The sequence below is a fragment of the Coptis chinensis genome, chromosome 4 (genome assembly GCF_015680905.1).
Source record: "Coptis chinensis isolate HL-2020 chromosome 4, ASM1568090v1, whole genome shotgun sequence".
In the NCBI taxonomy this organism is placed as follows: Eukaryota; Viridiplantae; Streptophyta; class Magnoliopsida; order Ranunculales; family Ranunculaceae; genus Coptis; species Coptis chinensis.
In genome coordinates this window covers 29,328,712-29,341,908 of record NC_141459.1, presented here as the reverse complement: position 1 = coordinate 29,341,908, position 13,197 = coordinate 29,328,712, and the positions used below count along the sequence as shown (strand labels likewise).

The window sequence follows — 13,197 nt, the reverse complement described above, 5'->3', positions numbered from 1 at the left end:
CGAGAACTGCCTGAATAAATTCAGGAAACCAGTTCACAAATCTATCGATCTGCTGGGACTACCCAGAAATCCAGATCGGTATCATTACAACTTTTGGAATTATCGAACTGCCACTTGCGTGGAAACCAGTTCGTTCTGTATCTGTACCAAAACAGTGAACTGCCTAGGCAAGCCTAGGAAACCAGTTCTTTAGTTTTAATCTCTTTTAGAGAAAGAAATAGGCAAAATATTCAAAGAATTTTCAGCTTACACAGACAAGTCCAACAATCACAGTCAAGCATCAGCAACAACGTGTTTATTAGTAGGAGTAGCGCTGGTGGAAGGAGCATTACTCACATCTCGTGGTACGGCAAGTGCAGTGGTACCCTCAGCCTTACGATCTTGTTCCTCCTTGAGATCAAAATACATCTCCTCCAGCAAAGCATGTTCTCACAAACTCGATCATATCCTCTCTGTGCTTTTCGTGCTATGCCTTGGCAATGCTTGGCATACTCAGTCACGGAGGCCAGCTTTTCATGCAGGTCGATCATCGAACTAACCAGAACAGCTTTCTCATCCAATGTGTCCTGATGCTTTTTCGTCAATGCTTTCAACTTCTTCTTATCAACTTCCCATGCAGTACGCATCCTTAGCAGTTCAGCCTCGTCACTTTCAATATTATCAGTACGTTGAACAGTTCGCTTCAGCTTATCGTACCCAGCCAGGAACTACAAAGAAAACACCAATGTTAACATTCGCCAATCAAATAACAAGAAACCAATACAAACAAGGAGCTCACCAAACAACATGCCAAATCCGTGGTCTTCAGCGTCGTCTCCAGATTTCACCTTCAAGCTCTGCCTTATCACCGTCTAGCATTATCCCTTCCAGAAGGCAAGTCACTATGGAAGTTGAATGGACGCTACAGTCAGAGCGTTTGACCATTCGCTTCTTCCCCGTCTTCCCAACGTAGAAGAAGTCGCTCCCCACGTCACCAGCCCGCGGAGACGACCTACCGCCAGCATCATCGTGACCTTCCCTGCGACTGGGGGACCTGAACATTACACCTCTAAGTCGCTCGCGTGAACCAGAGGTACAACGCCCCTCCACTTTGGCATGTTTAGCGTCCCTTGAACCAGAGGCAACAGCCTTGCGTTTGCCACGGTCACACCGGTGACAATTTATGAACTCAATCTCCTCCATTACAAGGGGAGATACTTCCCTCGTCCCCCTATCATCACTAGTACCTCCACGTTGCCTGGCCATAGCAGATTCTGCAAACAGCCCAACGTTCAGCGAACCAACATAATAACAAAGCTTTCTCGTTCAAAAAGCAGAGCAACACAATGAAAGATACCTACCTGGAAATGATCAAGAAACGTGTACAAGAACCTTGGAGTAGCAGCGTCAAGAGATGGTAGAGCAAATACCTTTGATCTTCTAACAACAGTTCTTTTTTATGTTCAAATAACGTATCTTCCCAAGGCACGTCATAATTACATTGAGCCACCAAACGTCAGGCCACCTGGCAGCCATCATTTCATATCTCCAACTGTTCATATTCCTACATGTGTCACGCACATGCGGAGGTACCCTCAGTTCTAATTTGCAAAACGATTCATACGTACTAAGGTATCCTAAGTTCGTATAGACTTACTACTCCTCACTATTCGCGACCTACAATGCTAAGGACGAATAAAGAGCAGGACGCTTAATCAGACTCACAGATTACTTAGCCTCACCCACTCTTACCAAAGGTCGCATGCACAGCCACACATTTACAAACAAAATCAAGAATATCATATTCAAAGCATCACGTAATTGAGCAAAAAGAAGAAACATGCATTCAATAAAAGCAAAAGAGTGAACTGATGGCCGAAATTAAGCCCCAATTCATATACTAACTGAGCTGCTGAGTCTACTCAGAAAATACAACTCGACTAGCCTACAATCATCACTTCCTGAACTCCCCAGAATAACCCAGGAGATCAGGTTGTCCAAATACAACACAAAAATTACTACTTAAGGCGAACTGCCCAGGTTACCCCAGGAAATTAGCTCTATTGTTTTACGCCAATGGCCACATAAAAACGCAAACTTATACAAGCATTTCTAAACAACACGATCAAAGATTTCAGTGATGAATGCATCCAGCACTTGAGAGGAGCCAGGTTCTATGAATGTCGCTGCAGCTGCGTCAGCAATAACCACTTCCAAGTCACCCCCGACCTGCGGCAGGTCAACCGATGCACCAATAGCAGAAGTGGACATGACCCCCAGAACATTAGTAGCATCTTCGAGTGGGTTAGTCCTTCGACCAACCAAAGCCCCACATTCATGTTCCTCCTGCAGCTCCTCATATTTTTTCTCCAGCTCCTCTACCTCAAAATGAATGTCGTCATAAGCCTCCTTCGCCTGCATCGTGACCTTTTTGCACTTTTCAGTGAAGTCATTCGCTGTGGTCAATTTTCTATTCAGGTCGTCCACCTCGTTCTTTAGCTCGACTGACTCATTGACAGCTACCGTCTTCTCCAAAGTCACCGAAGTGAGCTGCGCTCTCAAAGCGTCCAGTTCCTTCTTCTCAGACTGCTGCATTGCTCGAAGAGACGATATCTCATCCTTCAAGGACTCGACATCAGTCTTCTCCATCTCAGCGATCTGCGCCGTTGTTTTCAACTTTTGGTACCCAGCAATGAACTGCACCAGCAAGAGCATTACACAACATCAATCCCAAACAATAACATGAAGCAGAACAAGGAAACATAAACCACAACAAAAGAAGTACTTACTAAGCAGCACAACCTTATCCATTGCTCTCAAGTTCGACTCCAGCTCCTTGGAATCTAAATCCTTCCTATCACCATCCAGCATCATCCCCTCCAATAAACAGGCAGCTATAGGTGCAGATTTGTAACTACAGTCCGACCTCTTAACAAAGCGTTTCTTGCCAGTCACCTCATCTACGTACATCAAATCAAGGCCCAAATTTTAAAATCTCCTAACAAAGAGCTTTCCCTTCATCTTACCAGAAGTACCTCCAACAACCTTGGTCGGCACGACCTCAGTGGTCCCTTCACCCAGAACACTAAAGTCGGAGAGCCGCTAACCGCCTTCCCTTTAAAGCGACCCTCGAGCTACCCCCTAAGTGCCGTTTCAGCTACTCTTGCGACCTTGGTAGCCCTTGACTCAGGTTCGTTAACCTTTCTCTTCAGCGAGCGACTCCGCTCAATTGGATCAAAGACAATATCGTCTAGATTGTAGGGTGTGCTCTCATTCCCCCTACCAACCCCAACCCCCGAGCCTTGATAAGAGCCCAAAACTGTAGTTTTAACCCCTTAATAATCATACTGTTAGACCAATTATGTGAATAATAAGTAAGAGTTAATACTGATCACGTGTTTTTATGCATTTCAGGCTTCAAAGTCCATTATGTGCGAGAAATGTGTCATTTTAGCGAGATCTAATACCATATTTTGGACTCAGACCTCGGAATGAGGCCTACCCTTATGTCAAAACGACCGCTCGGAAAGAGCTTTGCAATGGTCCAAGCCTTGACCCAATCAGAGGAGCAGAAGTGGACGAAAAGTCTGTGGAAGCCAACTGCAGCTGAAGAGGCCTTTTGATCGAAGAATTGGGTTTTGGGCCGATTCTTCCGGCCCAAAACATGGCTCCAAGCCCATGCACGATTTTGGATCTGGATGTATAAAAACAAAAGCTTGACTTAGTGTTAATGGCAACAAGAGTGTGATGAGTTAGAAAATAGTAGATAGCTTAGAATAGAAAGTAGCCATTAAAATAGCTTCTAGATCTAGTTTTATTTAATTGTTTTGATTAAGTATAGTTTCAAATCTTATTCATTTTATTAGATTAAACCTTGAATCTTGTTCTTCATTTGATTAGATCAATAAAGTAGTATTCTTTATCCATTTCGATTTTTGTCATTCCAATTCTAGATCTAATTTCAATTCCGTCCTTATTTCAATTTAGTCATTAAATTAGATTTCATTATTGTTAAATTAAGTAAATTTCAATGCTTTATATTATGTTTAGTTTTAATCTGAATGGAAATGATTGCTTGGAATGATTCAAGGCTAAACCTCCATTAGAGGGGGTTGTGAAGCCTTGATGAAAGCTTGATTCGATTATCGTGAAAGAAGTCGCCGTGATTTTTCTATTCCACTCCAGAGACGATTAGTTCACCATGAGAATGAGTTTAATTGTTCACATGCTAGTTATGAATTGGTAGAAATGCCATGTATAATTAGGGATTAAGAATAACCAATTGTTCTCGCGAGGCGATTCAATTCGGTTATTCGCCGTTAGTGGATTAAGTTGAGTTAAGGTGGAATCAATCCCCTCTAACTCCTTATCATAGAATCAACGTAGCATTCCCTTAGTATTCGATAACCGACTAGTTGCATCAGGTGGGTAGTTGCATCGTAGTATAATTCCCTTCAGAAAACTCTCATAGACTTAAAACGACTAGTTAGATTAGAAAACATCCATGCTAGAGCACTAGGAGTGGCCAAGTTACTCCACTCTATTTCGATAGACTTGAGAGTAGGAAACTTTGATAATCAACCACGTAAAAGTTTAGTTCTAGTTTACTTACGTTGTGAAGTCATAGTTCATTTCGTAGGTAGACTATTCATTTCATAGTATCAAGCCTCCAGCACCACCGGTCAATCGCTTCTGGCCAGAACGGTTTTGATTCCTCTCTCCCCTCGTCACCAGGTCATCATTCCTCCTCTCCATGATTGATTCACTAGATGCTTCATAGATAACCAGACCCCGAGCCCTTTTCTTCTGATTCCTCCTCTTCTCCCTAACCATAGGACCTCCTCGTTCCACAAAGAAGTGTGCAACCTCAGGCAGTTTCGCCTGTTTCTGAGCCCGAGTTAGCCTCGCAAACTTTTCGATCACCCTCCGGTCAATTCGCCTTTTTATAGCGAGCTTTGCAAAAACAATAGAGTAGCAGTTTAAATACAAAATCAACAGACGCAACATCAAAACAACAAAACAATACACTGGTACCCACCAGCAAAGTCACATATTATAGTTTCCACACCAAACCCTCTAGCACAGAAGTTCCCAACTAATAGCAACGACCTCTTTTCCCAAGCCTTCATTACTCACACTGTCCAGAACGCTTGATTTTCTTGCTCGGGATTGCAAGCTAAAGTTAAGAGCACGAGATTGCTTTACTGAGTAGTGCTCAATAATGTCAGTGACCTCTATCTGATATTTGCCGCTGGTGTTCAACAGGTCGAACACCTTGAGCAACCGCCAAGTGTTACCCACGAACTGACAAGGCGCCTTGCCACAAAAATTCAAAAATGCACAAGCCAGCTTCGAGAACGGTATCCTCATACTAGCCCTCAGCTGCCCCTCACAGACTATAACCTCGTAGTTCGGTGGTTCATACTTATCACTAAAGACCTATACGTTCTGTCCTAGTTCGTGGATCTCCAGATCGCTTATGTTTATCCCGTAAGTTTCTCTCAGATCGTTAAATGCCCTCAATGCACGTTTGTTTATAGTCCTAGGACGTAGCCCACTAGACGACGATCTCTCATCGCGACCTGAAGTGCTAGTTATAGCAACAACAGACTCAGATCGTGCATCATCTTCTCCACCCCTAACCTTATCCTCATCACCATTTTCACTCTCACAACCAACTAACTCCTCCTTCTCTTCCTCCACATCATCCCAACCCAGAGAAACTTCGCGAATCTCATTAGATCACATGTCATCTGAATCAGACATCTTTCTCTTACAACTCACAACTACCACAACAATTAACAAGACAGGCGACCTAACAACTCAACAACAAAAGGCAAGAACAAAGCAGAGAGTTGAAGAACAACAATGGCAGAAAACTAACCTGAAAGCTATCGATGTAGTAAGTTTTTCTGGAAAGAGAAGCAAGAAATGGCTTTTCAGATTGCCAGCGTTGGTTTTGTGTAACTGCCCCTCCAGTTCCCAATGCATCATGATTACAACCTAAGCCCTAGCTCGCACACGTCTTCCAAAGATCTGTCTTTTCAAAATTCTGGAAAAAAATGGCGACACGTTTCCTCATCAACTGCTAAGATTCCCTCACGTGGCAGCTATCACCCCACATCAGTTCGTCATACAACACGAGTCGACCTCCATAGTACGACGGGTATTTCCATTTACGCCAATCCATTTCTTCACCCTTGCTCAACACTCGCCACTGTTTCTCTCAGCAGATCGCTTCGATATACAGCACGACCTACTGAAAGGGGGCTGTGTGAGGGAGTGATATTCTCATTCAGGAATATCAAACACGTGTTCCACATAGTGGAAATACCACACCGACCTCTGACCTAGTTCCCCGAACTACTTTCAGGGCAACCTACATCATCAACGCATGTTCACGAGCTACGAGATCGATCTAGAATAGATCGACTCGCACATCTTCATACAGATCAAGCGTTCTATATCATGACTTAGCCTATCTTCTATAAGCAATCATTACCAAAGCCTTACTTACTCAATTACTTACCGCAAATTACGAACCACTATAGCTACTCCCCATCATTACAAACTTCCTACCAACACCATTTCAACACTCCTTCTCAATCTCAACCCTACACTTGTGGTTGTCAGTACACGTGTTGGATAAAGATCCACCTTCCCTAGCTATAAATACCTCCCATATGAACTACGCCAGACCTGATTCTTCTCTCCCTCCAAAATCAAGAGATAGATACGTAGGCAGTTCGCTCAACAACGAACTCGGTCTTTACCATTTCTAAACCCCTTCTCCTCCTTCTCCACATTTGTAAGGGATAACTAAAATGCACCTTTACAAGTCTGAGATTCAGCATACAAGCATAGCAAAGACTCTCCGTTTACTGAGAGGGGTGTATTGGCAAGGGAAGCTATGGCTTCCTGAATCAGGATATTTCTAAGTTGAACTTTATTAACCATACCAGCTAGGGGTGTTAAAAGGGCCGGGCCGGGTCGGATCGACTCTCAAACCATAAAAACCCTCATAATTTTGTATTGAGGGCTGGGTTGAGTAGGCTCATGACATGAAAACTCAAGCCTCTTGACTCTCATATTTTTTAGGATTAGGTCGAATTATATTTTACTAGTTTATTTAATTTTTTTTGGTGATTTTTTATTTATTTTGTATCATACTTTGGTTATATATAATTCTTATGCCTTTAGAAAAATAGAGATAGAAATGGTGGAAGATATGATACTCTTAAAACATCTACATTTTTCATACTTAACTATGTCGTTAGGTTGGATTTGCTTTTATGTATGATTTATATATAAATCATATATATATATATATATATCTTTTAATCAATCAGAAAAAATACATATGTTATGTTCTAATCTATCCCCCATTGAAAACTAATATAATGAATTTTTTTATACAACTTAGATAATTAAAGTATAACTAGTACACTGGCACGTGGTAGTCGCCACGTGTGCAGTCAGCTTTTGGTCTGGGCAGCAAAATACAATTTTCGGTCAGTGTGAGGCCAGTTTTTGGTCTGGGCAGCACAAAAGTTTAAAATTCGGTCAATGGCAATAAAAAATGACTGAAAAAAATGAGAGCAATGTCTTACGCCCATGTGTGCAGTCAGCTGGGTTGGGCCGGGCAGCACAAAAATACAAAATTCGGTCAGCGGCAATTTCGTAATTTTTAACAAAACTGATGGCAGTGTGCTAAAATGAAGAAGACGCGTCTAAATTTCACTGTAGAAATGGACGATTTTACCCCTCTATCAATTGCGTTATTGCAAAAATCATTACTATACATATCCGTAATTATCGAAACCAAATAGGGGTAAAATCAGAAATTGCTACTGTTCACGAGACAATTCTCTTTATAGTAGTAAGATACATAAATGTAATGTAAAATAACAAGAAAATGTATGAGGGCTAAGTGAAGGCTTAATGAGGGCCGAGCTCATGCTTCAGAACCTAGGCCCTAGCCCGCCCCTTATAAACATGAGGGTCGGCCCGGCCTGCGCACTCAAATTTGTGAAGGCCAACTTTTGAAGGCTTGAGGGTCGGGTCAAATCGGGAATTATCACCCTTAATCCCAATTAACCCACATTTGGAGTTATCAGTTGTAGACTTGTAGTTTTATTTCTTAATTCGACCTTGGCAGTTGGTAGTTCTACTCAGACTCCCTCACTAACTCTGTTGGGATTCCATTTCTTATGTGGCATCAAAATCCTATTCTCTTTCCAAAATTCAAAAATTAAACATAGAAATTATTTAATACTAAATAATATACCTAATTAAATGACTAAAACCAAAGTAATAAATAAATAAATAAATAACTTGCCTATCCACAAATAAATCAAACAAAGAAAAATAAACCTTAACTCCCAAAAAAATATGAATTGGGCGCACTTGCGAAACAAATCATCATATTTTTTGACATAATCATCCAAACATTTGTTCAAGTCAATAGATAAATAATCATATGGATTTTTTTTCTCTATTCAAAATTAATGTAAACTAAAGTGATAAAAAAAATTGAATTTTGTGACAAGAAAAAGAGAGTGAGGGGGATTGAGAATGATGAATGTGAATTTTTTGGGCACCCAACTTTTTTTTAGGTGTTGTTTATTTATTTATTTTTTACTTTTTTTTATCTTTTTTTTTTAATATGTTTGTGGAAATATAGGTAATAAGATTTTTGTTATTTATTTGTTACTATTTCTATTTCGGGTGTTAGTTATTTAATTGGGTAAATAATTAGTTATTTTTTACTCTCTCTCTCTCCTTAACTCAGCATCCTCGTTTCTCAACCTACCTATTTCTTCTGGGAGGAGTCTAGTTGCTTCCGGCGCCATATCTGTGACTTTCTCCTCTCTTTGTCCTCCTTTCTCAGCACTTGTCGTTTCTTCTTCAACTTCTTGAACTGTAACCTTCCTGGGTCTCCCTACTCCTCTTTTAGCTATTGTAGTCATATTCTATGTTTCTTTCTTTACCACGTGGTCGTGGGTGACTCGCTTCCCACAGATGTCGCCAAATGCCAAATGTGTGAACCAAATTTACATCTTTTAACCTTACTACCCATCAATGTGTATATCTCTTCGATTCACCTCTTGTAAAATGGTCGAGATCGGGATTTCTCTTCCAATCACTTTCTCTTCTCTCTCTCCCTGGGATTTAGGGTTTTTTCTCCTCTCTTTTCGCCTCCGCCCCTGTATATCACTACTTTCTTCCTCTCTTATCCATTGATTGTCTTTTCTATCTAATGGTCGCTCCTTTCTCTACGTGTCGCTCTGTGTACCCAGTAACTTTAGGGTTCTGCGGATCTGTTATCCTGCTACCTGTCATCTCATTCTTATTTCGCATTTGGGCCATGTGACATGTAACCTTGTAGGTCATGAATTAGGCTACTACACTAATGCAACCGGATTTCTCATGAGAGATATAGCTTATCATATCTTGGGCCAAGATGGTAGCTGACTTTATACTTATTTGGTGTGATTTCCCCAAATGGTGTAAAACGAATATGGGCCTGGTAAATCAAAATCACTCAATTAACCAACATTTGGATTTCAATCGAGAACCATACAAAAACCCACGAAAACATTTATATTAGTTAACTTTCGAAGTTCAAACCATGGACCAAAATATCGCCGATATATCCGATATATATCGGTATTTTGGTACACCGACATCGATATTTTTGATATATATCCACCGAATATAGAACCCTTTTTTTCCCGATATATATCGGAATTTCCGATATAAAACTTTATATCGCCGATATAATCGATATATCCAATATTTACGATATATATCGGTTGACTTTTTGACCATTTTTTAATGTAAATCTGATATTTCTAATATATTTTCGATATTTCTGATATTATATTTCCGATATATCTGATAGTTTGGACTCGTCACTAAAAAAATGAATATATCCAATATATCCGATATATATCGGTTTTTGGGTACACCGATATATTTATCGATATGGATATTTTGGGCCTTAGTTCAAACCATTGTCACCAAGTACGGTACAGGTTTAAAACGGTATACTTGAAAAAAACTTAGTTCGTGTTTTAAACGGAACGTCTCGGGAAAAAAACGGAAAAAAAGCGTAAAAAATCGTGGGGCATAAAAAACGGGTTTAAAATTTTAAAACGGGTTTAAAGCGTATATATATCGGTAAAACCGATGATAAATAATATAATAGATAAGGAGTTTGATTTTCTATAAAATGGGAAAAAAAAATAGACATATAAAATAAAAATAATAATAATCAAATGAAAGAAAATTCAAATTGGTGAAAGATCAAATTATGACTTTCATCCAAATACTTTTTTAGATTGATTGCCAAAACACTATTCAAAATAAGATACTATAATTACCAACCATAATGGCATAATAATATCGGTACAAATAAGTTAATAACTTTAAAATTTTTAATTAATTATTAATAGTTAAAGCAAAATTTTCTCAATAATCAATCACTTCAAAAGGTAAACTCCAAAAAACATTTTCTTTAAAAAAAAAAAAAAAAAAAGTTTTAATCGGGAGATTTTCAAAATCTCGGGTTTTACGTTTAAAACGGGTTTAAATCCGGGTTTAAAACGTTTAAAACGATTTTGTTGAAAAACCGGGTTTCTCCTGATGGCAATATCCGGGTTTTAAACGCGTTTTAAACCCGTATTTGGTGACAATGGTTCAAACATAACGTTAGCAAAAAAAATTTGTTACTTCGTTCGAAATCACGTGCTATTTCCTTCTCTTTTCCATTCCCAGACTAGTTCTGCTACTTCCTCTTTCTTGTGTTTTGTACGAGACAGATGTAAATCAGGAACACTTGGACTTGATGAGGCTTTGGGTCTGTTTAATAACTTGTTTCAGATGAAACACTCGCCTTCCATTTTCCCTTTTAACCAATTACTAGGAGCACTTGTCAAGATGAACCACTTTTCTGTCGCGTTATCTATCTCCAAAAGGATGGATGCCGCTGGTATTCAACCTGATATTGTTACGCTTTCTACACTAATCAATTGTTACTCCAATATGGGTCGGGTTGATTTCGGTTTCGCTCTTCTCGCCAGTATTCTGAAACGCGGATTTGAACCTAATGCTGTTACTCTGACCACCCTACTTAAGGGGCTGTGTAAAGGGGGTAAAGTTGCCGACGCTATGGATCTTTTTACCCGAATGCTGGAAAATGGATATCCATGCAATGAAGTCAGTTATGGGACTGTAATGAATGGGATTTGTAAGTCTCTGAATTCTACTGCTGCTCTTCAATTCATGAGGGCAATGGAAAAGAAAGACTTTACTCATGATGTTCATATATACACTGATTATCGACACCCTTTGTAAGGAAAATTTGGTGAACGAGGCATTGAATCTATTTTAGGAAATGACCTCCTCAAACCTTACACCTAATGTTATCACTTACACCTCTTTGATTTGTGGGCTATGTGGATCTGGTCGATGGAAAGAGTCCATGCATTTATTGGACAAAATTTTGGCGCAGAATGTGAAACCGGATGTCATAACCTTTAACATTTTGGTGGATGCACTTTGTAAAGAAGGCAGGACAAACAAAGCTTATGATTTGTTACAACTGATGTCTCAGAGAGGTTTAAAACCTGATGTTTTCACATTTAACTCTTTAATCAGGCACCTATGCGTTTCAAATCAGTGGGAAGATGCCAAGAGGGTATTCAGCCAAATGTTATCTGAGAATGTCTCACCGAATGTTATAACTTTTAACATCTTGCTGGATTCTCTTTGCAAACAGGGAAGGACAAAGGAGGTTTTTGAGGTATTACAAGTAATGTCTCAAGGAGGAATAAATCCTGATGTTTTCACGTACAATGCTTTAATTGATGGTTTATACACTTCAGGGAAGGGGAAAGATGCAACAAGATTGTTCAATGAAATGACAAGTAGGGGAATCTTACCAGATGGACACACGTATGGTATTATAATTGACACTTGTTGCAAAGATGGGATGGTCGATGAAGCATTTGAAGTTTTGAACTATACCAGACAATGATTGAAAGAGGTGACGAGGCTAACACAGTCACATACAGTAGTTTGATGGATGGATACTGTTTGCAAGGGCGGATGAAGGAGGCAAAAAGTGTTTTCGATTTGATAGTCGCTAGAGGTCATGGTCCTAACGTAGTCAGCTATAGCATTTTGATCAATGGCTATTGCAAGGCTAAGTGGATGGACAAGGCAGTTCAAGTTTTCAAGGAGATGCAACTTAAGGGATTCAAACCCAACACTATAACCTATAGTACCCTGATAGATGGATTTTGCAAGAGTGGAGAAGTTTTGGTTGCAAAAGAGCTTTTAAAAGACATGATAACTTGTGGGGAAAAACCAGACCAGTTCACATATAGTTCATTAACGCACGGCCTCTTCAGAAATGGTTGTTCTGCTGAAGCAATGGAACTGTTCCGTGTGATGGAAAATAATGGAATGAAAGCTGGTCTTCTGATTTACAACATCATCATTGATGGCATGTGCAAAGATGGTAAAATAAGTGAGGCCAAGGAACTCTTTGGTACCCTCTCAGCCAGGGATTTGCAACTTGTTAACACTAGGACATATAACGTAATGATTAGTGGATGTTGAAGGGAATTCGAATGAAGCTCAAGATTTGTTTTATGAGATGCAAGAGAAGGGTTTTACTGCAGATGATTTCACGTTCAATATCATGGTCCAAGGATACGTAGACCAAAAAAATGATACCCACAAGGCAATGCAACTTCTCAATATCCTGCTTTGACAAGGGTTTTGTTTTGACCCACCTACGTGGCAAACGTCCATTGGTAAGAGTCTCCACTTTATTCGTTTAATCAACAGAGCTAAAACCCAATTTGCAATACCATGGATCAATGGATCAATGTACAGGCCCATTAACTCATGTGTCTAAGGCTGAACCTTAGCCACATGGTTTGCCACTAATGTATGTTAATTTATGTCCAAATTCATTTCTTATCAGAAAGATAATTATCAGTTGAGAGTTATATTCTATCACAATTACTCAAGCTATAAGAATACTTGAGTTACAAAGACTCTCTATTCTATCTATATAAATACAAAACTATTTTTCATAAAGAACTACGTTCTTGAGGCTTGATCCCATTGATAATTTGGGTACGTAGGCAACCGCAAGGTACAGTCTCATCATTCTCTCGATCACCATCATTTTTCTAATTACTT

The 13,197-nt window shown here is 39.7% G+C and overlaps 1 pseudogene; it reads left to right on the top strand.

Annotated features, from left to right (window-relative positions):
- The first annotated feature begins 10,728 nt into the window (after positions 1–10,728).
- Positions 10,729–12,996, top strand: LOC147503083 (uncharacterized; annotated as a pseudogene).
- Positions 12,997–13,197: the final 201 nt, after the last annotated feature.